This window comes from Pristiophorus japonicus, chromosome 16 (genome assembly GCF_044704955.1).
Source record: "Pristiophorus japonicus isolate sPriJap1 chromosome 16, sPriJap1.hap1, whole genome shotgun sequence".
In the NCBI taxonomy this organism is placed as follows: Eukaryota; Metazoa; Chordata; class Chondrichthyes; family Pristiophoridae; genus Pristiophorus; species Pristiophorus japonicus.
The window spans coordinates 130,656,700-130,681,952 of NC_091992.1; the positions used below are offsets into that span (position 1 = coordinate 130,656,700).

At 44.0% G+C, this 25,253-nt stretch overlaps 1 protein-coding gene across 4 annotated transcripts in view; it reads left to right on the forward strand.

Annotated features, from left to right (window-relative positions):
- The window catches only part of helz (helicase with zinc finger), a 295,601-nt gene that overhangs the window by 261,137 nt on the left and 9,211 nt on the right, over positions 1–25,253 (forward strand). The window lies entirely within an intron of this gene.

Genomic DNA, 25,253 nt, shown 5'->3' on the forward strand with positions numbered 1-25,253 from the left:
AGCTGGTTCTCTATGCTCAACATGCAGCATTTTCTCCAAATTTAAAAAAAAAATAGCAATGGCTTGCTTGCCTGTGTGCCCAACCGAGGTTGTGTCATAGTGATTGAAAACTGGATTGCATGAGCAGAAAATAAAGCAGAATGTCATTTTAGAAGATACTTAATTCTTTCGTAGTCTGAAGACCAAATGCAGCCGTGATCATTTTCCTACCTTGGCTAGCTACAGTCTGAAGCACAAGTTCCCTTTGAAATCACTGGAGTTAGTCCAGGATGCACACAGGCTACCCATAGCCTTCATCACCAGTGTGGAGACGTGAGCTGGGGATTCTCCATCCAAAATGCTCTCCCCTAATAGATGAGACATTGTGGCGTTTTTCCTGAAAGCAGTGTTGTGCAATAGAAATTGCTGACTAAACGCGATGTTGCTATGGCAACAGCATTTTAGCCACACGCACTAATTCTTGTCGCAAACACCTTGCACCCAATACGGGTAAATGTACCTCACGTGTGCCTATTCACTGAACAAACATCTACTACCATTCAGTAACCAAGGAAGTAAAGCACTCTCAATTAACAAAAAACACCTGCACTTTTACCATTTTACCAACAAATGCACAAGAAGGTTACAGTACACGTTCATATAAACTAGGAGCATTGAGATCAAATGGGCCAATGATGGTCGGTGTCCATTGTTCATTTATTCACTAATCAGAAATGCAGTTATCCACATCTTGATTCCAAATTAGCTGTATGTAGCAAAGTGAGATGACGGAATACTTCTTACAGAATGTAGTTTTTCTCCCCACTCCTTTTCCTTCTTTTGATAAATCTTTGGTACTTGAATGGAGTAAGCGAGGGGTTTAGTGACACAAACTGGGAGGCCAATATTTTACCCATTGAATCCAATGTGTATTGACCCTGCAATATTCAGATCTGCTAATTGCTGAGTAGCGACTTGTAATTATAGGGCAGCTTTGATCCTTTAAATATGTTCTTTTACACACGAAAGCTCCCTTTTAAGAGCGCAAATGTAAAAACTGATGAGTGTAGTGCGGAGTTGCAGGCCGTGTAGGTTGGACGAAAGTCCAGAGGAGGGTGAGGAGTTTGCACAGTGCCATCTTGGTCAGCCTGTGTGACGTTTCTTATCCCACTGTGGCTGTCAAGATTTACCGAAGCCCTTTGAGCAAACAATTTAAAGGAGTGTCGATAGCAGTATTTGGGGGAGTAGCAATCATGCGAGACCAGTGTGGAGATGACCCGTTGTCACCTGTAGAATATTGACATTACACAGCAGCGCAAAGTGTTAGATGCCCTGTACCACTTGCGTCCTGAGAAGAACAATGCTGCTTGACAACAAGCCTTCCATAAGAATCATTCATTTGTCTGTTCTTTATTTGTAATACTGTGCACTCTCTCCTCAAGTTTACTTCAGTGAGTCTGAAATGTCTGTAAATAGTTCAAGTAACACTTCAGTTTTCCAGCCACTTGAACAAAAGCAAAATACTGTGGAAATCTGAGTTTAAAAACAGAAAATGCTGGAAACACTCAGCGGGCTCGGATGAAAAGTCGTCGATCTGAAACTTTCACTCTGTTCTCTCCACAGACGTTGTGTTTCCAGCATTTCTGTTTTTTCCCAGTTACCTGTGTGGCTAATAAACATCTCGTGTAGATTAGGCAAAGTAACGGTTTATTCTTCAGACAGTTAGTCTCGGTGAGTTGGAAGAAAGAGTGAATTTCAATCGGTGATCTTTTACTGCAGCCTTGGCAGGATTAGCAGCTGCCTGTGTGTCACAGTGCAACTTCTGAGGAACCAGCTGAAGCCTCTGACTCACAAAACTTGTGGGTTCGAGTCCCACTTCAGACACTTGAGCATAAAGTCTAGGCTGACACTCCATTGCAGTACTGAGGGAGTGCTGCACTGTCTTTCGGATTGGACATTAAACTGAGGCCCTGTCTGCTCTTTCGGGTGGACGTAAAAGATCCTATTTTGAAGAAGAGCAGGGAAGTTATTCCCAGTGTCCTGATCAATATTTTTCCCTGAGCCAACATCACTAAAAAAAAAAAATTATCTGTCATTATCACATTGCTGTTTGTGGGAGCTTGCTGTGCACAATTTGGCTGTAAAGTGCGTCGGGACGTCCTGAGGTCCTGAAAGGTGCTTTATAAATGCAAGTTTGTTCTTTCTAGATTTTAAAAGGACATTCCCAAGAGTTTGTGAATGTAAACCAGGGCCACACAGAAATGTGTTACCATGGTCCACCTCTGGTCTAATTATATATTTTATTCAATGCTTTTTTTTCACCCTTTTACTTTTACTTCTCCCTATAAAATGCTGAACCTTACTGAAATATAGTTCCTTGAGTGTTGACTCTCTTGTAGTTTTTTTTCCAGGTAGTGATTCTTCATATTTGAGCCTAGATGGTGAATGTTAGCAGGCTATTCGACCATAGCAGTATGGTAGCTAGGCCAAGTCGAAGCCTTCCCTCGACAGTCACACACATGCAGATTTAGCAGGAGACACTGGGTAGTGATCAGGAACCTTAGCTGTGTATCTTTTTTCCTTCCCTCTTAGCCCAGAGGCACTGGGAACATGGACTGTGGTTCAACTGCAGGACCATCCTTGTCTGTGTAGCTCAGTTCCACATGAGTGGAGCTTTTACCGGCAGTTGGCAGAGGACCGCTCTTCACTTCAACCCCAGTAATGAAGCGGGGATGCAGGTGATTTAATTGCTAGTGTCAGTTTTCGAATTGGCCCCTGGTGCGGGTCGCATGACCCTACAAATCTTCACTATCCATGTCGGCAAGATCGCCTGCTCTGCACTCTATCCTCATTCTTCCTCCCTTCTGCCAAGGGTCGGGCTGGCACTGGGAATACCGCACCAGTCGCAGGTCTCTTCCCAGTAACGTACTCTTGTCTTTATTTTGATTTGGGAGTCACAACAGCCGTGTCTGAGAGGGTGACACTAAAGAGATGTCATTCCACACAGCCTCTGCTTGCCTCACGATTCTTCACAAGTAAAAGAGTAGGGCCTTCCTGACGTTGGAGAATTCCGTGGGATTTGCAGGTGGAGTGTTCGAATCCCATCACTTTTTAATCTGCATCGGCTTATTGCCGGGCTAACCGTGCACGGTCAATACTGCTGCCAATAATACCTTTCGTGATTGAAATACTTTCATTCCTGTGTGTGCGCTGGCACAAACCCAGTCAGCAGGTGGCTGGCTCATTGAACAATCCAGCAGCCTGGAGAGCTGTGATACAATGAGCCAATAGTTGTGTTCAACTTTCATTTTTAGAGGAGTTGTGCCAACGTTGATGTTTCAGTGTGGAGCTCAGTGATCTGCTCAAAAGCCAATCAATTATTCAAGAATGGTGCACTGATTTCAACTTTGGATTGAAAGCTAAGAATTTATAATGCGACTGTTAGGGTAACGGTTGGGAGTGGTGTATCTGTCTCGGAGTATTCATTCATTTTGCTATGCTTGGACTTTGTTGCAAAGGCTGGCTCTGTGGGAAGAAAAATTCAGATACAGAGAATTGCACAGCAGGAGTCCATCTTTGTTTTATTCATGCTGTTTAACATGAATGTGATTGCTTTTTAATTCTTCCTTTCATGTAGTCCAAAGAGTATAGACAAATTCTGAATATTCTTTCCTTTACTGTTTAACTTGATGAAACTAGTCTAACAATTAGAGAACAAGAAACATCCGCTGTTAAAGGGCAAGAGATTCTTTTGCTGGCCATGCAGGGTGACTAAACCGACTCGAACAACAACAGACCCATTGCTTCCATTCTGAGTCAAGTAACTAAATCGATCATCAGGAGTAAACTTGAGGACAATCTATACAATGATGACCTAATAAGCTGGAGTCAGCTTGAATTCAGAAGCCTGACCAACCTGCTCAACTTTGAGGAAGTGCCAATCGATATGGACTGTGGTGAACCCTGTGACATGGTGTAACTGGACTCCCTAAAAGCTTTTGATAAAGCTCCATGCAAAACTCAAACCTGATGGCTTCCAGTGTAAACACTGGGGATGGATAAGATTTAGACTGAAGGGTAGAAGACAAGTACTCGTTAGAGGAGTTAGATTGAGTGAGGGAGGAGGCACTGAGTGGGGTACCTCAGAGCTTGGTGTTGGGCTCACCACTATTTCTAATTTACTTCAATGACTTGGATTCAGAAACGCGATGTAAAGTGGCCCGATTTGCAGATAACACCAAACTTGGCAGGGCAGTAGAATTGGAGACGGCAGCTCAGAAACCACAGAATGAGATGGATAAAATATTGAAGTGAGCAGAGCGATGGTAGACAAGATTTACTGCAGACTAGCAATGTTCCCTCTTTTTTTGTTGGTGCGTGGTCCCTTTAAATTTGCGTGGTATCTTTTTCAGCAGCAGCTGGTGAGCGGCCTGCGTGGGACCTTGTGATTGGTGCGCAGCCGCGAACGTTAAGGGAAACATTCCAGACAAGTTTAAAGTACCGCACGTGGGAAGGAAAAATAAACTCCACGTGTACCTGATGAAAGGTGTTGAAATAAATATAGATGGAGCCGAAAGAGACCTCGGAGTCTTGTAGACACGCAGCATGTCCAACCAGTACAGAACAGCAATCGAGGCCAATAGATTGTTGAACTAGAATCTCTGAATGGTTACAGCAAAGGAATTGAATACAAATTTGCAGGTCTACAGGGAGTGGAACTAGCTGAAGTGTGCTTGCAGAGAGCCGGCATGGGCTCGACGGGCCGAATGCTGTAATCTTTTTGAAAGCCACGATTGAATCTGCCTCCACCATCCTTTGAGGCGTGCATTCCAGATACGTAAAAAAAAGTTTTTCCTCGCGTCGCCGTTTGGTTCTTCGGCCAGTTGCCTTAAATCTGTGTCCTCTGGTTCTCGACCCTTCCACCAATGGGAATAGTTTCTCTCTCTTCTGTCCAGACCCCTCATGATCTTGAACGTCTCTATCAAATCTCCTCTCAACCTTCTCTACTCTAAGGAGGGCAACCCCAGCTTCTGCAGTCTATCTACATAACTGAAGTTCCTCATCCCTGGAACCATTCTCGTAAATCTTTTCTGCACCCTCTCCAAGGCCTTCACATCCTTTCTAAAGTGCAGTGCCCAGAATTGGACACAATACTTCATTTGAGGCCAAACCAGTGTTTTATAAACCAAGTTCGTTGTAACTTCCTTGCTTTTGTACTCTATGCCTCTATTCCCGTAGGCTTTTTTAACCCCTTTCTCAACCTGTTCTACCACCTTCAACAATTTGTGCTTGCATACCCCTAGGTTTCTCTGTGCATGCACCCCCTTTAGTATTGTACCCTTTAGTTTATACTGCCTCTCCTCGTTCTTCCTACCAAAGTGTATCACTTTGCACTTTTCTGCATTAAATTTCATCTGCTACGTGTCCAGCCATTTCACCAGCCTCTGTCTGTCCACTTGAAGTCTATTACTACCCTCCTCACTATTCACTATACTTCCAAGTTCTGAATCATCTGCAGATTTTGAAATTGTGCCCTGTACACCCAAGTCATTATTACATATCAAGAACAACAGTGGTCCTAGTACCGCCCCTTGGGGAACACCACTGTATACCTTCCTCCAGTCCGATAAACAACCATTCACCACTACTCTCTTTTTCCTGTCATTGAGCCAATTTTGTATCCAGGCTGCCACTGTCCCTTTTATCCCATGAGCTTCAACTTTGCTGGCAAACCGATTATGTGGCACTTTATTAAACGCCTTTTAGAAGTCCATGTACAGCATGTTAATCACATTGTCCTCATCAACCCTCTCTCTTACCTCATCAAAAACCTCAATCAAGTTCGGTAAGCACAATTTGCCTTTAACAAATCCGTGCTGGCTTTCCTTAATTAATCCACACTTGTCCATGTGACTGTTAATTTTGTCCCTGATTATAGTTTTTGAAAGCTTCCCCACAGCCGAGGTTAAACTGACTTGCCTGTCATTGCTGCGTTCATCTTTGCACCCTTTTTTGAACAATGGTGTAACATTTGCAATTCTCCAGTCCTCTGGCACCAGCCCCGTATCCAAAGAGGATTGGAAGATTATGACCATAACCTGTGTAATTTCCACCTTTACTTCCCTCAGCATCCTAGGATGCATCCCATCTGGTCTTGGTGACTTATCTACTTTAAATACAGCCAGCCTTTCTATTTCCTTATCAATTTTTAATCCCATCCTGTATCTCAACTACCACCTCTTTCACGAAGATTTTGGCAGCAGCATCTTCCTTGGTAAAGACCGATGCAAAGTACACAGCCATGCCTTCTGCCTCCGTGCCTAAGTTGCCATTTTGGTCCCTAATCAGCCCCACCCCTCTTACTACCCATTTATTATTTATATGCCGATGGAAGACTTTTGAATTCCTTTTATGTTAGCTGCCAATCTATTCTCGTACTCTCTCTTTGGCCCTCTTATTTACTTTTCCACTTCTCTGAATTTTCTATATGCAGCCAAATCGTCAGCCTATCCAATCTGTCCTCATAATTAAGATTCTCCATCCCAGGCAGCATCCTAGTAAATCTCCTCTACACTCTAGCGCAATCACGTCCTTCCTATAATACGGCGACCAGAACTGTACGCAGTACTCCAGGTGTGGCCTAACCAAAGTATTATACAATTTAAGTATAACCTCCCTGCTCTTATATTCTGTGCCTCGGCCAATAAAGGCAAGCATTCCGTCTACCTTCTTAACCCACCTTATCTATCTGGCCTGCTACTTTCAGGGATCTGGACAAGCACACCTAGGTCCCTTTGTTCATCTACACTATTAAGTGGCCTACCGCTTAATGTGTATAACCTTTCCTTATTAGCCCTCCCAAAGTGTATCACCTCACACTTCTCTGAATTAAATTCCATTTGCCACTCCTCTGCCCACCTGACCAGTAGATTGATATCCTCCTGCAGCCCATGACTTTCCTCTTCATTATCAACCACTCAGCCAATTTTAGTGTCGTCTGCATTTTAGTGTAGCACTCGCTCAGTACAGCGCTGAACTATTAGGTGCTTAAGTCATGTACAGGACTCGAACCCACAACTTTGACTCTGAGCCAAGTTGACACGAGAGAAAGATAGAGGGTAAACTAATTGTCCAAAGTACCCAAAGCCCAGTGTCATTTTAAAATTTATTTTTGGTCGTCTGTTTTTGGATGTTGGTGGTGAGCACCTTGTAAATGGATTCCTGTCATGCTGAGCAGTCCGTGGATCAGCTTTAGCACTCAGTCATAGTTTTCAAAGGAATTGGAACTTCCATTAGTTCCTGCTTTACCCATTACATCTTCAATGCCACCTCTTCAATTAAAAAAAAGTTTTAATTAAATAAAACTAATCTGTGATTGCAATGATGGTTTCTGTGTTTTAAAATCACCAGGTCGCACAGTAAATTCCAATGAAGAAGGCCCTTCAGCCCATTTGATCTCATCCTTCCACAGTCTTCCCAGTACAATATTTAGCTGCCTTTTAGTCCAGCATCCTCTTTATCAATTTTTACCCCATCCAGTATCTTCTCTACCTCCTCCTTCACTATGTCTATGGCAGCATCCTCTTCCTTGGTGAAGACAGATGGAAAGTACTCATTGAATACCTCAGCCATGCCCTCTGCCTCCATGTGTAGATCTCCTTATTGGTCCCTAATCAGCCCCACCCCTCCTCTTACTACCCATTCGCTATTTATATGCCTATAGAAGACTTTTGGATTCCATTTTATGTTAGCTGCCATTCTATTCTCATACCTTCTTTGCCCCTCTTCTTTTCTTTTTCACTTCCCCTCTAACCTTTCTATATTCAGCCTGATTCTCAGATGTATTTGCAATCTGTCATGCGTGCTCTTTTTCTGCTTCACGGTATTCTCTATCTGTTTCATCATCCACAGAGCTCTGACTTTAGTTGCCCTACCTTTCCCCCTCGTGGGAATGTACCTCGACTGTACCCAAACTATTTCCTCTTCAAAGGCAGCCCATTGTCCCATTACAGTTTTGCCTGCCAGTCTTTGAGTCCAATTTATCTGGCCCAGATCCGTTCTCATCCCACTGAAATTGGTCTTTCCCCAGTTAAGCATTTTTACTCTAGATTGCTCCCTGTCCTTTTCCATAGGTAATCTAAACCTTATGATACTATGATCGCTATTCCCAAAATGTTCAATGACACATGCTCCATTTGACCTACCTCATTCCCCAGAACCAGATCCAGCAATGCCTCCTTCCTCATCGGACTGATCAAGAAAGTTCTCCTGAACACACTTCAAAAATTCTTCCCCTCTCTGCCCTCCAGGCTATTACGATCCCAGTCTATATTAGGATAGTTGAAGTCTCCCATTATCGCTACTCTATATTTCTTTAATCCCTACTCTCTGTTTTCTGGTTTGTAGCCAGCTGGCTATCCATTCTGCTACTTGTCCCCTGACTCCACATGTTCTGACCTTAGTCATGAGTCTACTGTGCGGTGGTACTTTTCTATGCATCTTCTGCATCTATGCATTTTTAGTTTTCTTTGGTGTCTGTGAGACTGAAATGGTTGGCTGGCTCAGTGACCTGACTCGGTCAAGCAACATCTTTCAGAAAATGATCTCAACATTGTCTTATACACTTCATAAGGTTTTACATTTTCTCACTCCAAACACAATTTCCATACATTCTGCATTTTTTATTGAGCGCTCTCTAACTACAGTCCTGTAATGTTTGAAATTGATATTTATGCATTTCTGGTATGAGGTCAAAGCAGTGTGAACCAGCTTGGTACCAGCCATCTCATTATGCTTTTTTCTTCTCTCCCTCCCACTCCCACCCCAATATAGAATAGCCTCATAATTAGATCCCTTAAGAAATTGTTTATCATCTCTTTCCTTAAAATCTAGAATTACATTAGATTTAACCTATTTTTAACTAATTTATTTAGGGCCGTGGAAGGAGCGTTAACGTGGCCAGTCAGACTGTTAATCCAAAGAACTAATTTATGGGCTGAATTAACTGGACACTCACTTGGGTCTCGGTCATTATGTACCTCTGCCAGTTCAACTGCATGTTGCTGCTCCTTTTCCTCTGCTCATGTCTGCATTACTCCGTCTGATGCTTGTGATATGCAGCCGTGTTCTGGTACTGTTGTTCCTTTTCTTTAGATTTGTCTCTGCCATTATTTTCTAGCCTCCAAGAACTTTTAATTGGCACACATATGCCTCTCCTGCGCTCCAGTGCCAAAATATTCACGCTGGTGATGTGTTTTTGTTATTGCTGCAAATAATGTGATTTCTAACATATTTTGTGCTCACAGGAAGTGCTATTTGGTTCTTGCTTTCTTTAATAAGTCTTTATGGTCTACAAATTATATTTATCTCACTTTAGCTATTGCCAGTTGTAAGGGTTTAGGCTTTTTCCAACACTTTGTTTTGTTAATGGCAGAAGTCAGTTTCCATAAGCAGACTGGCTCTTGTACAAGTCAAATGTTTTGCCCATGTTCTGTGTATATGCTAGTTGGGCTGGCCAGGTTTAACAATTAACCCTGAATTTTTGTTCCCTGCAAATAATGTCGAATGCCTTTCGCATTCTGCTGTCTCTCTTGAAAGATATTATGCTGATAAAACAAATGTATACAGGCGAGGGCCGCCCCAGTCTCTGAGAGCACCACCGCAGGTCGGGGCTATAAATAGAGCTGGAGCACCGGGCCCTGGAACATCGGGGCGGAGGTGCGGCAAATGAGGGTATGGGGCCCAGAAGATCCAAGGGCCCAGGGCCCAGGGGCAACACGGACCAGTCCACACTGCGATATGTGTGCACACTAGGTCCGTGCAGCAGAGCAGGTCTCCAGTTGTCCTGGTTAACCCTTGCCACTGGATAAAGGCCTAAGTTCTGTCAAGCCCGTGTGGCGGCTGGTGTGCAACGGCCACCACACGTTTAAAAAAAATCCACGCACAGCCATCTTCCACCCCTTCAATTGGAGTTCAGGACTGGAACATTGGGACCTTCAATGAAACATCTGTGAACTCATGTGGAAGCAAGTCACCCTCGTTCGAGGGACTGCCTATGATGATGATGAGTCCAGCGTCCGAGCATCTACCACCCTCACTGGTAACCTGTTCCAGCTATTGGTCACCCTCTGTATAAAGAAATAGGTACCGGCACCTGTACTACACTGTTCTTCACAATACTGAGCTCACTGGTCCTGATGCTTTGGCATAACTGGAAGTAAAAGATACCAGAGACTCAAAGGTAGTACTAGTAAGAGACTTGCCGATGACCAGAGTGCTGAGCCAGGGCAAAAAAATGGTGGTCGGTGTCCGATTGTCAAGCACTTGTTTTTTGACCACAAGATGTGCCCATGAATAGAGTGTTGTCAGCAACTTGACTAAAAGCGCGTTCTGTTTCTATGTTTCTTCTTGTCATGCATTCTGCAATGATCTACATGAATGTTATAATGAACCTTCGCCCTCTGTAAAGTGTCATGTGTACGAGATGTTGAGACAGTGCCTCTTCATTCTGGAGAACTGGCTGGTCTGAAAGGCACCCTCAATGTGAAAAGAAATCCCAGTGCACTATAGGTAATGATGGTGATTTTGTCCAGTTGCAAGCACATGACAGGGACTGATGGAGTTGCAAGAGGGTTGAATAGTCGGATTTGCATACAAATACATTGTATGGGGTCAACAAAACTGCTAAAGAACAGCAAAGGATTTTCTGAAGCAGCTGTGTTTTAATCTTGTGATCCGTAGGATAGTGCTGTTCATTTACAAATCATTTCTTCTTAATTATTTTGATCTCAAAAAAAAAAATACCCCTGAGCAATAATTCACACGAATGGTTTGGAAATTTGATAAGCGGTCCCAATGAGAATTGCTGTGCCCCTGAATAGTGTTATTGAACTGAAGTTTCTTGTACGGAACTGAGAATTGAAAATAGTAATCAGCAAGTGATACTGAATCAGAATGAATGGAGGTTGATTGGAAAGAATTGGAATTAAGGAAAACAATGTGTGTGAGGCAAGTCATTAAAGTTCCTCCAATCCCAACACCCAGAGTTGGAACTGAGGAAAACAGACCAGGAGAATGAATGACTTCAGCACTCCTAGGTCTGGGGGTGGGTAACAAATCAAGTCACAGTTCCTGCTTCTGATTGTTCTCCATTGACCCCTGCTATACCGTGTGTGGATGTTGGATGAGCCTGACTTGTCTCTATGGTCACTCGCTAACTGGTCTCGTGTGGAAAATGGCCGCTTGGTACCAGAGGCTCCCAACTCCTGAAGACTATCCCAAAGAAAAGTGTACACTTTCAGGAGAGGGTAGGAAGCAGGAAATATGGCGATCGATTTTCAACTTGCCATCTGGCTGTGAAACTGGTTGTGGATCAGCCACCCCTTTGTAGAATTCGCCTCATTTCAATTTGTTTAATTTCTATTAACCGGCATAGGATCCGTAGCACCAGTTTTACACCCGGGCTGGTAGAAAATCTGCCCCGCGTTGTTTTAAATCAAGGCTGAAAGGTTTAAACGGGCTGATTACGAAGTGCGTGTCCTACACGTACACGATTGTATTGCAGATTCCTTTTGAGCTGCCCGTCCTATGACCACCAAGTAGAGATATTTATGGCAGCGTCTTCCTGACTGGGAGAATGTTGGAAAGGTCTGTCCCCATTACGCAAGTGCGAGCTGTGAGAACTGCGTGGATTTCTCAGCTCAGGCAAGTGCAAAGAAAGCACCGAGCAATAATCTCTGTGACTGAGTAGCATCGACTGCAAGCAGTGTGCAGCTGTCCGGTGTTGAGGCTCAGTTATATCATTTTATTGTTGTGCGCTATATCAGTTGTACAGTTCCAACCAAATCTTACAGAGCTAGTTTTCTTTTATTTTCCTTGCCGTCAATCTCTCTGGTCACTTGATTCTGTCTCCCATATTACACAAGACTTAAATTATTTTTATAACTTATTCTGAGCTGCTTAACCTTAAAGTAATCTCATTAAGCACAACAGGTGCCTTGACACTCATGTTAATGAACTAGTCGACTTCCCATTGCATTGCACAAGGGAGTGGAGACCAAGTGTTTTGAGGTGGGTTTGAAGGGTAGGGGATAACTGGATCAGGGCACACAGACAGAATTCAGTCCCCATTTTAAAGTTGTACATTTTTACCTTATTTTGTGCAATACTTTGATTTGATATGATTGCATAGAATTTACAGCACAGAAATGGGCCATTCGCTTCACCCTGATCCGTGCTGGTGTTTGTGTTCCACACGGGCCTCCTCTCACCCCTCTTCATCAAATCCTACCTGCATTTCCTTCTCTTCCCTCTCCCTCATGTATTTATCTAGCTTGCCCTTGAATGCATCTACGCGATTCGCCTCAAGCACTCCATGTGGTAGTGAGTTCCACATTCTAACCACGCTCTGGGTCAATTATAATTGAGTAGAAAAAGTTACAGGAATTTGGGGGGCAGAGAATTAGTTATTTAGAGCATAGGAGTTTTCCTACAGTACATAGGGCCCAAGTTTCCACAGGATAAAAAACGGGCGCTCCTCCGAGCTGGGCGCCCGTTTTTCGCGCCTAAAACAGCGCCAGAAAAAAAACGCGCTATTCTCGAGCGCTCTGCAGCTCCTTGTCTGTTTGGCGCGGCGCCCAGGGGGGCGGAACCTACACTCGCGCCGATTTTGTACGTGGGAGGGGGCGGGTACTATTTAAATTAGTTTTTTTCCTACCAGCAACGCTGCGCGTGCGCGTTGGAGCGTTCGCGCATGCTCAATGTGAAAAAAAACATTGGCACTCGGCCATTTTTGTAGTTCTTTGTAACTGTTTAATTTTTGAACATTTTTTAATAAAACCACATTGCCATCAGCACTGAGGCTTCCCTTCTCACTGTCTCCTTCCCCTCCCTCCCCTCCGCGGCAACAAACCGCTGTCTCCTTCCCCTCCCTCCCCTCCGCGGCAACAAGCCGCTGTCTCCTTCCCCTCCCTCCACGGCAACAAGCCGCTGTCTCCTTCCCCTCCCTCCCCTGCGCGGCAACAAGCTGCTGTCTCCTTCCCCTCCCTCCCCTGCGCGGCAACAAACGGCGGTTTCCTTCGAACGATGGCTGAAACCTTTCACACAGGTAGGAAGATGGTTTATTTAATCTTTTCTTTGCTTATAAATGTTTATTCAGGTTGGATTTATTTGTATAATATTTGTAGAAGTATAAATAAGGATTGATTGTCGAATTTAATGAGTTCCCTTCCCCCCCACCTCGTTCTGGACGCCTAATTTGTAACCTGCGCTGATTTTTAATGTGTCGAACAGGTTTTTTCAGTTCTACAAAAATCTTCACTTGCTCCATTCTACTTTAGTTTGGAGTACGTTTTCACTGTGGAAACTTTGAAATCAGGCGTCAGTTGAAGAAAAAATTCTGTTCTAAAGTAGAATTGTTCTACCTCACTAGAACTGCAGGAAAAAAAATGTGGAGAATTGCGATTTCTAAGATAGTCCGTTCTCCACCAGTTGCTCCTAAAAATCAGGCGCAAATCATGTGGAAACTTGGGCCCATACTGAGGAGCTGGGGGGAGCAAAATTGAGCTGCAGTGCCACCTTGGGCAGGAGGATGTAACTACAGTATGACCGGTTTACATCGCAGTTCCCATTATAAATGTGGACAGAGGAATTTTAGAAAAGTTGGCACCGGGAATTAAGGCTATTGTCGACAGGAAGAGCATGCAAATTGTATTCGAACTATGTTTTATTTAAATATCCATGTGTCATATAATGTCCCTTTTTACCACATGATTTGAATCCAACAACAACTTGTATTTAAATAGCGCCTTTAACGTAGTAAAAAGTCTCAAGGCATTTCACAGGATTATTACCAAACAGAGTGACGGGCGGAATGATATTTCTTCATTCTTTAGTTGTTGTTGTGTTTTTTATAGTAAATAAGTTTGATCTGATTCCCTCTGGTCCCTGGTACAAAACGCACCTTCAGTTTGTCACTAGTTAAAAAATACTGTCATTTTTGGCGGCCTTGCTTGGCAAGGACAAAATATGAAGAATGGAAATGCCACCCCAGCTAAATGCTTGTCAGAGCAGTTTAAGGAAGCTTTGCAATCAGCTTGGCACGTGTTGTACCTCGACAGAGAGAGTCTTTAATACTGTTGTTGAATGCAAAAAAATTAAAATGATCCTTCCGCTTACGGAATCTTCTAGAATCAACCTTACTGCTAAATTGCTTACCGTCAGGGCAGAGAAAGTTCAATAAAAGTAATAGTGGCATTTTTAACTATTTTTCTTGAAAATGTCCTTCATGGGGCATCAGTTTACTTTGAGCATCTCGTGTCAGCATCCCAGATGAGATGTAACAGTGCTGGACGCAGATTACTGCTCTCTTACTCTGCCCCCAACAGTGTGCCTCAGCTCTGCTCCGATCAAAGAGCAAACCCTTGATTTTTGCCTTGACTCTGTCCACCCTGTGGCATTGTGGACTGATGGGCAGTTCTGCGCTGCCTGGCTGCTTCTGCCAAGAGCCTGGCTGAGGCTGCACCAAGCTCATTTCATGTAGAAAGCACGCTGCTGGAAGTGAAGAGAGATTTTCAGCCCATAAATCTGGATTGGCTTTGAGCCTATATCCTAGCAGTGAACTAGTAGTGTGTTGACTATTGTGATGTCCAAAAAAAAGCTTTGGTGTTATTATTTTGAAAGCATTGACATAAGGTTACAGTCAACAGGGAAACTTCCTTCCATATTTCTCAAATTCACTGTTGGTCTGTGAACAAAAACACGAATAGTTTGGCATGTTTGCTGCACTAATATAGCAGTCAGACATGTACAGATTGAGGGGAGCAGTTTGTCAGTGGAAGCAGATCAGCTGATCCAAGTCCACCCAGTTAGCTGGTTAATTCACACTCGCTTCTCTACTTTTAAACCCTGTTCATATAACACATTCACCTTCAACCAGAGTTGCAGTTTGGGGGGGAAAAAAGTATCTATTTGTGTGAATGTTTTATTTATAAAATCCTGCAAGGAATGCACAGAATTAAAGTGCTTAAGCAAAGAGGTATGTTTGTATTGAGTGAAATATTGGGCCCTAGACAGCAGGAGAGGCCTGTTGCTGTTCGCACCTGTCACATTTTATTGGCTCGATATCAAATCTGTCACTTGAGTATGAGGGTGCTGGCAAATTCAGAGTTCAGTGTAGTCAGCACTTGCATAAACTTACCGCACATCTAAATCTGTCTCGCATGCTATGCAGTTAATGTAGCTGGCGCATGATGTGACTAATTCAGTTGCTGGACAACTTGATCGTTTATATACATGCACGCTCCTAACGGAGTGAACATGAGCACTGTGTGCTCATTCTGGGTAGATTGAGTTTCTGCTCCTTGAATGAAATAATTGATGTAAACGTGCTTCAGAGTCTGAGAGTTAAAGTGCACCTGCTCATAAATCCAGCTTTGTTCCAGGCTCGGGGTCATTTCCCTTTCAGCTGAAGCTTTACAATTCCGAATAAAACGGATCTCTTGTTACAGTTATGCAGCAATATTTGGAGCACGTCACATTACTGAATTTGCTCTCTGTGTTTCCCACAAGAATCTGAGTAGTTGATTTGGGATTCAAGCCGCCTTCCATGTGTAAGCTGAGCTGTGGTTGCAACAGATGGTGCGGTAAAGTTTGATTTAATTTAGGCTGCTGATGCGATATTTGCGTCTAACAGGGCGAGGCCGCAGAGTTTATAGGTTCTTGTAACTGGCTCGAGTACGTGGTCTTAAATCAAGCTCTCGTCTTCGCCATAGCTTCTGGTGTCAGCGGTTATTTACATGCTCAACAGCTGAGGGACTGCTGACTCCCAATATCTTGGATGCCACAGAAGAAGGCGAGAAATGGTGCCCGTCCCACCTCACTCACTGTTTACGGAGATCTCATAATTCACACATTGAATAACATTTGGTGCAGTGAGTGAATGGGGATTCAGTAATGTTTAAATGGATTACATTTTTGCAGCCTCATGGGCTATTTATGTATCAGGAATAAGGTTATTAGTAACGGGACTTACGGGGTTAAATTACGAGGGCAGGTTGCATGAATTTGGCCAGTATTCCGTGCAGTATAAAAGATTGAGGAGCAACCTGATCAAGGTGTTTAAAATGTGAAAAAGAATTGATGAGGTCGATGGGGGGGGAACTATTTTCTCTGGTGAGGGAATCAAGAACAAGCGGACATAATCTTATATTCAGGAGTGAATCAGGAAGCACTTTTTCACACAATGGGTGTTAGAAATCTGGAACACCCTCCCAAAAGGCTGTGGCTGCGGGACAAATGAAGCTATCAAGACTGAGATCATTGTTGGGTAAGGGTTTCGAGGGATATGGAGCAAGGGTGGGTAAATGGAGTTGAGGTGCAGATCAGCCATGATCTAATTGAATGTTGGAGCAGGCCCGGGGTCTGAATGCTCTTCCCCTTTTCCTTGGGAGGGAAAGCAATGTGTGAGGAGGACACAAAAAATCTGTAAAAGGGCCTAGGCAGGTTAAGTGAGTGAGCAAAAATTTGGCGGATGGAGTATAATGTTGAAAAGTGTGAGGTCGTGCACTTAGGCAGAAAAAAATCAAAGAGCAAGTTATTATTTAAATGGAGAAAGATTGCAAAGTGCCGCAGTACAGTGGGACCTGGGGGTACTTGTGCATGAAACACAAAAGGATAGTATGCAGGTACAGCAAGTGATCAGGAAGGCCAATGGAATCTTGGCCTTTATTGCAAAGGGGATGGAGTATAAAAGAAGAGAAGTCTCGCTACAGCTATACAGGGTATAGGTGAGGCCACACCTGGAACACTGCGTGCAGTTTTGGTTTCCACATTTACGAAACTGCTTTCGAGGCAGTTCAGAGAAGGTTCACTAGGTTGATTCCGGAGATGGGGGGGTTGACTTATGAGGAAAGATTGAGTAAGTTGGGTCTCTACTCATTGGAATTCAGAAGAATGAGATGTGATCTTATCGAAACGTATAAGATTATGAGGGGGCTTGACAAGGTGGATGCAGAGAGGATGTTTCCACTGATGGGGGAGACTAGAACTAGAGGGCATGATCTTAGAATAAGGGGCTACCCATTTAAAACTGAGATGAGGAGAAATTTCTTCTCAGAGGGTTGTAAATCTGTGGAATTCGCTGCCTCAGAGAGCTATGGAAGCTGGGACATGGAATAAATTTAAGACAGAAATAGACAGTTTCTTAAACAATATGGGGAGCGGGCGGGGAAGTAGAGCTGAGTCCATGATCAGATCAGCCATGATCTTATTGAATGGCGGAGCAGACTCGAGGGGTCATATGGCCTACTCTTGTTCCTATTTCTTATGTTCTTATATTCCTATTCCTATCCTCCGACCACTGAAGTCAGAATTATCTGTTGCACAATCTTACATTCTTTAATTGCAACTTTTGAAACTGTGGATTATCCTGTGGTTTTGACATCCTGAACTTGGGTGGACTAATAGAATATGTGGAACGTCCTCTACAACAACTTGCATTTCTGTAACACTTCTCGTATTCAGGGAGGTCTCTCGGAGCACTGAACACTGAATAAAAGCGGGTGCCAAGCTGGAGGGACCTATGGGGTAGGTTAGGTGGTCGAGAACAGGTGTGATTGAGCAGAAGGTAACCTGAGTTGTAAAACCGATAATCCAGACCAGCAAAGCGCTAACAATACAATAGACGCTAACATCAACGACTGTAATAGCTGCAGTTCACTGAAGATAAACATTCAGTTATGGGGAATTGTCAGTTTGTAAAGGGTTTTCCACAAAGCAATTAGCATGAATTGTGCATTCTTTGGCACTATGTATAATAACAGTTCTCTACCTGTATCCTTCATGCCAAAATAATTGCATTTATTGTGGGTAACTTTCAGCAGGATCTTTTAAGAAACCAGTTTCTGCTCATTGCTGAATCACATGTCCCATTCTCATGACTCCAGTTTTCAAGGAAGGAGGGTATTTTTGTTCTCTACACTGGAGTTCTAAGAACATCATGCAGTGTATTGTGAAAAACGCATAGTGTTGAACCTGACACTTTGTGCACGAATACAAGACTGTTTCTCACTCACAGCAACAGGGTTTTACTCTGAGACCAAACTTCAGTCTTGCTGGTATACACTGAGGCTCAGTGTAGCATCCAGTTCCATCTTTTATTTAATTGTAGCCAATTGCACCTGAGGCACTGGAGATAAAGTGGGATCTGAAAGCAAATATTAAATCAAATTAATAATTCTCCTTTCAACTAACTGGCAAATTAAATTACAGCTTTAACATTTTGAATGAAAACCTCTATTACTGGTGGGTCGTCTTGTCAGTGCTCGCAGGTAGTGTCGGGTCTGGAGCATGGTTTATGGTTAGCTGCAAACCTGGCCTGCCCTTTTTAAGAGCCACTGGTCCAATACACATCGGATTGCATCGGATATCCAGCACAGGAACAGGCCATTCGGCCCAACCAGTCCATGCCAGCATTTATGCTCCACCCAAACCTCCTCCTCCCATCCTACCTCAGCTAACTCTATCAGCAGAATCCTTCTCCCTCATGTTTATCTAACCTTCCCTTAAATACATCTGTACTATTCACCTCAGCTACTCCCTGTGGCAGCGAGTTCTACATTGTCACCACTCGACCTGAATTTGCTATTTGATTCCTTGGTGACAATCTTATACTGATTGCCTCTAGTTATGCTCATTCCCACAAGTGGAAACTCTCTTCTCTCTGTATCCACTCTATCAAAACCTTTCATCATTTTAAAGACCTCTATTTGGCCATCCCTCAGCCTTCTCTCAAAGAAAAAAAAGAGACCCAGCCTGTTCATCCTTTCCTGATGGGTATACTCTTGCAGTTCTGCCATCACCCTTGTAAATCACCTCTGCACCCTCTCCAGTATCTCTATCCTTTTTATGAGGTAGATACCTCAAAGCGCTGGAGAAGTACCATCGGCACTGCCTCCACAAGATCCTGCAAATCCCCAACGTTAGTGTTCTTGCTCAGGCCAGCATCGAAGCACTGACCACACTCGACCAGTTCTGTTGGGTGGGTCATTTGCCCGACATGAGACTCCCCAAGCAAGCGCTCTACTTGGAACTCCTACACAGCAAGCGAGCCCCAAGTGCGCAGATGAAACGTTTCAAGGACACCCTCAAAGCCTCCTTGATAAAGCGCAACATCCCCACTGACACCTGGGAGTCCCTGGCCAAAGACCGCCCTAAGTGGAGGAAGAGCATCCGGGAGGGTGCTGAGCACCTCGAGTCTCGTCACCGAGAGCATGCAGAAACCAAGCGCAGGCAGCGGAAGGAGCGTACGGCAAACCAGACTCCCCACCCACCCTTTCCTTCAACCACTGTCTGTCCCACCTGTGACAGAGACCGTAATTCCTATATTGGACTGTACAGCCACCTGAGAACCCACTTTTAGAGTGGAAGCAAGTCTCCCTCGATTCCGAGGGACTGCCTATGATGATAATATGGTGACCAGAATTGTCCGAAGTACTCCCAGTGTGGTCTAACCAAGGTTCGATACAAGTTTAGCATAACTTTACTACTTTTCAATTCAATCCCTCTAGAAATAAACCCGAGTGCTCGGTTTGCTTTATTTATGGCCTCATTAACCTGTGTCGCTGCTTTCAGTGATTTGTGTATTTGGACACCGAGATCCCTTTGCTCTTCTACCCCTCTTAGATTCGTATTTGCCAAGTAACCCCGTGAGCGAATATTTGTTTTTATTCGTTCCCGGGATGTGGGCATCGCTGGCAAGGCCGGCATTTATTGTCCATCCCTGGTTGTCCTTGAGAAGGTGATGGTGAGCCGCCGCCTTGAACCGCTGCCGTCCGTGTGGCTTGATATAGCTGAAGTCAAGTAGAGGTCAGTAAATTGCTTGTAATTTTCTGACCCCGAGTCCAATTCTGGCTTTCTTGCTTTGCATCTGTAACCAAGTGTGACACTTGAATGTCTGGAGTGTGTTGCATAGAATCATAGAAGTTTACAGCACGGAAGGAGGCCATTTCGGCCCATCGTGTCCGCGGCGGCCGACCAAGAGCTATCCAGCCTAATCCCATCGTTCAGCACTCGGTCTGTAGCCGTGTAGGTTACGGAACTTTAAGTGCACATCCAAGTATTTTTTAAATGTGGTGAGACTTTCTGCTTCTCCCACCCTTTCAGGCAGAGAGTTCCAAACCCCCACCACCCTCTGGGTAAAGAAATTTCTCCTTATATTTCCTCTAAACTTCCCCCTCCATTTACTTTAAATCTATGCCCCCTGGTTGTTAACCCCTTTGCTAAGGGAAAAGGTCCTTTCTATCCACTCTATCCAGGCCCCTCATAACTGTAAATACTTCAGTTAGGTCTCCCCTCAGCCTCCTCTGTTCCAAAGAAAACAGACCTAGCACCTCCAATCTTTCATAAGAAATAGGAACAGGAGTAGGCTATACGGCCCCTCGAGTCTGCTCCGCCATTCAATAAGATCATGGCTGATCTGATCATGGACTCAGCTCCACTTCCCCACCCACTCCCCATTAACTCTTATCCCCTTATCGTTTAAGAAACTGTCTCTTTCTGTCTTAAATTTATTCAATGTCCCGGCTTCCACAGCTCTGTGAGGCAGCGAATTCCACAGATTTACAACTCTGAGAGAAGAAAGTTCTCCTTATCTCAGTTTTAAATGGGCAGCCCCTTATTCTAAGATCATGCCCCCTAGTTCTAGTCTCCCCCATCAGTGGAAATATTCTCTCTGCATCCACCTTGTCAAGTCCCCTCATAATCTTACACTGTTCGATAAGATCACATCTCATTCTTCTGAATTCCAATGAGTTGTGAGCATGTGGAATTCTCTACCACAGAAAGTTGTTGAGGCCAGTTCGTTAGATATATTCACAAGATAGTTAAATATGGTCCTTACAGCTAAAGGGATCAAGGGGTATGGAGAGAAAGCAGGAATGGGGTACTGAAGTTGCATGATCAGCCATGATCATATTGAATGGTGGTGCAGGCTCGAAGGGCCAAATGGCCTACTTCTGCATCTATTTTCTATGTTCAAGCATAATGTCCTTGCTCTTGTATTCCATGCCTTGACTTATAAAGGCAAGTATTCTGTATGCCGCCTTAACCACCTTATTTACCAGGCCTGCTACCTTCAGGGATCTGTGAACCTGCACTCCGAGGTCCCTTTGTTCCTCTACACTTTTCAGTGTCTGACGAGATAAGGAGAAATGTTTTCACTCCGAGGGTGGTGAACCTGTGGAATTCTCCACCACAGAAGGCTGTGGAGGCCAAGTCACTGAATATATTTAAGAAGGAGATAGATTTCTAGAAACAAAAAACATCAAGGGGTATGGAGAAAAAATGGGAATATGGTGTTGAGATAGAGGATCAGCCATGATCATATTGTATGGTGGTGCAGGCTCAAAGGGCCGAATGGCCTACTCCTGCATCTATTTTCTATGTTTCTATCTATATTTCTATTTAATGTGTATTCCCTCCCCAAATGCGTTACCTCACCACTAGACAAGTGTCTGTCTGTATCATATATTTTATGGATATATTTAGGCCCAGTAGTACAAGCAATAAAACAGGCTCGGTAACCTGATAGCTGGGTGAGGCAGATCTGCAGTACTCCCACACACTGTTGATTGACCAACCAGCCCGGTTCGCTGATGGAACCTGGACAAATGAAGCTGTCGCTGGGGACTGAGGCTTTTGCAAGCCAGTGTCCTAAAGGGTAGGTTGGACCTCGCTGGGCGTCTGCTCTATGCTGGTAGGCATGGGTTTTTGGATTGCTGCTTAAACTCCAGCAGCACTCCTGCTGCACACACTTCCCGGCCTGCTACCTTCAGGGATCTGTGGACCTGCACTCCCAGGTCCCTTTGTCCCTCTACACTTTTCAGTGTCGTACCATTTAATGTGTATTCCCTTGCCTTGTTAGACCTCCCCAAATGCATTACCTCACAGCTAGACGAGTGTCTGTTTGTATCCCTGGCACTGCCAGCCTGCACCTGAGTACTCTGGACTGACTGAAGTGGAATGCATCCCCACGGGGAGTGTGTGCGCACTCCAGGCAAGCAGGAACTTTTACTTCTGTTAATCTGTCGGTGATTTGGAGACTCTCAAACATTTCAAACGCTTGACTGACTGAAAATAAAAGCAGTGAAGCACTTGCTCCAGCCACATGATCAGGGTCCTTAATTTAGCCCAAGATCATTCTTGGCAATGTCAATAAATCGAGTTCTTTCACTGCACAGCCTGTATTTGTTTGACCCGAGTGTCATATCCATTTTGTGCAAAGAACATCTCCTCTCATCTTCTGGGTTTAGGATTCAACTATCCATCTCTCGTCCAGTCCATGTCTTGCTGGTTTTAAACCTACCTGGGTACCTGCCAACTTTTGTTTGTGGCAGTGCCTCCTTTGTTCCGCGCCCCTCTCACTCTTCCCTATCCCCCGCGTCGTGGACAAAGCAAGTGCAGCAAAATGCTACGTTTCGAGTTTTATAATTGAATTGTTGAATCATCTTCATGCAGTATTTTTTATATTTACGCAGAGTTTGTGATGGAGAGTGTAGCTGCAGTGAGATGTGAAGAGCAGACTGCCACTCCACATTTTACTTTACCTAAACCACGTGTGATCTAACTGGGAGGCAGTATCTGAAAGGAAAGTGTAACGTGCACTCGTTAGCAGCAGCATCTCTGGGCGGATGAAGAAGTCGATCACAGATTGACTCCTCCCCTGTACGCCTATAATTCTAGAATTCTTCTCCAAAAAGAAATGGCAAATGAGGAGTCACTCCCTATTGAATTTAAAGGCCTACATTGCATGACATTGTAAAGCATGGCATCACAATGGTAGGAAAATTAATTGTGTAAAAAAAATCCCTAACATGTATGATATACACGAGGAGTCAACTGTGATATAAGGCAGTAATCTCTGACTTGAAATGTGTTTTCATGCCCTCTCAGCCCCTCAGTTGGACTAATGCCTTGTAATCACTGATAGCTATCCAGTATCCTCTAACCATTTTCACAGTGTTTAAAAAAAGCAATTCTCCAGAGATGCCAACTCGATGGCTATAAGCATCAGCATATTCATTAAAGATTATTTGCCCCACTCCCCCCTAGTCAGAACCTTGCTCAATGTCACTCCAATCATATTCATAAATGGTGCCCATTTCTCAAAGACAAGGTCTGCTGCATACATTTCAGTCAAATACACAAGATGTGACACTTTAATATCTCTTAATGTTCATTGCATTGTGCAGTTGGAGATAGAATAGATTTGCAAAAGAGGCATGTGATCAGGGCTGTGAGATGGTAATTATGCGCAGAGAATCAAAATAAAGCCAGAGGTTATGAATCCATTGCAAGGGCGGCATGACTGTGTACAGCACAGGGCTAAAACTAACAAGGCCAGTGAAACAATAAACACAAGGGCATCTTCCATGATTCATTATTACTGGTGGAAGTAGTGATGGTGATGTGGACAGGAGTTGGATCGGCAAAGCAATGTGAATCGCCGATTATTGAGAATCAATTTAAACGTTGTTAAACTGAGCCTTTACATATGAATCGATACATAAGGAGTGCAATGCAGCGGTACCCTGCCAATTCTCCCAAAGGGACCCAGCTGTCTAACTGCAGGCAAACCCTTGAATGCCTTCTATCTGGAAGCATTAATTTATTACTGATACTCTAAATGTACTTGTACCAGTTACAAAATATTGGCATCTCTTCCCATCATAGCCTCAATACTCCTTGTACAGCAAGTGTGCCCAGGGTTTATCTATGTGGGTCACTTACATGGCTAACCTGAATCCTCCAGTGCTGTATATAAAGTTTAAATTGCATAACCCACATATATTTACATATATCTCAAGTTGTTGATGGTAATGGATCTGGGTATTCTGATTCATCCACTAATTGCACTAAAAACAGCCCTTGCCAAAACTCTGGACACAAAATTCAAACAAGATGAACCAGTAGATAAGAAAACAAGCACAAGTGAGACCGAGTTCCCTGGGCTTTAAGGGCCAGATGGCCATGGCTCAAGCATGTGGCCTCGGGGCTGAAGTTTGGATAGCCGCATATTAGAATGTGTGTTCGATTTATTTTGGGCCGGAGTACTGGGCGCCCACGTATGGACCTGTCTCAAAGTTGATTCAGGTGGGGAAATGGGTGCACCTGGTCCCCAGCAGATTTTCTACCAGCCACCCGTTTTTCAAGTGAGAAATGAATGGTCGGCAGTTGGAACTCCTCGCCCCCCCCACCCCCATCGTATAGCTGGTGGGGATTTTTAAGATATTCCCACTTCGAAACCACACCCCGGTGAATATCGTCGCCTGTAATTCTAAGTGTTGGGTTTCTGTGGTCGGTTTAGTGTTCTTGTTGAGAAATGCCAATATTTTCCTGGGGAGCTGAAATCTCTTCATTGGTGTTTGTATTTGTGACTCCACAGTCGATGGGGCAACTCTTTGACCCTTGACTCTTGATCTGTTATAGTCTGTGGTCAATGTTTTGCTGCTCCCTTTTTATTTTTCTGCAGTTTCTTCCATTTTCCCCCTTCCTCTCCTGAAGTTGCTGATGATAGATACTGAGCACTGCTCAGCCTCCAGTGGACATGATTCATGCTTGAAAAATATATATATATTTTAAAATGAGGTCAACGATTGGCTGATCAGTATTGACCAGTACGCCAGACGTTGGTCCCTTCAAAGAAATACAATTCTTCATTAACAGAATGGTGCAACAGAGTCAAACAATTCCAACACCTCTCCCCAGACTGCTTGACAAGTTCCAACCAGGTTGGCCTGCACTGCTTTCTATCTTTCTTGAGCTTGCCACTGAGTAAATGGGGCCTGAACTAAGTCATTGAAGGTCCCACTTTGGATTTATTCCAGAAAATGGCTAATATTTTAAACCTAGTCTTTTTTAAAATGGGTTTAGGTGATGTGTTTTTGACGAAACAAGACGTTTGCTTGCCATAGTACTCACGGTTTGCTTTCGTAGCTTAGAGCACGGGTGAATTGCAGTCACTGCTGGCAATCTATCGCCCATTAGGAAATTTCTTTAAAAACACTTCTTACAATAAATGTGCATAATTTTGATTTTTTAAATCTGGTAATGCTGGGACCTTAGCAGCAATCACAAAGTTGTCATTCCCTGTTTCACTATTCAGTGAAACTGGCCTGGGAGGACAGACGCACCAACGTTAGTGTTCTCGATCAGGCCAACATCCCCAGCATCAAAGCACTGACCACACTTGATCAGCTCCACTGGGCAGGCCACATTGT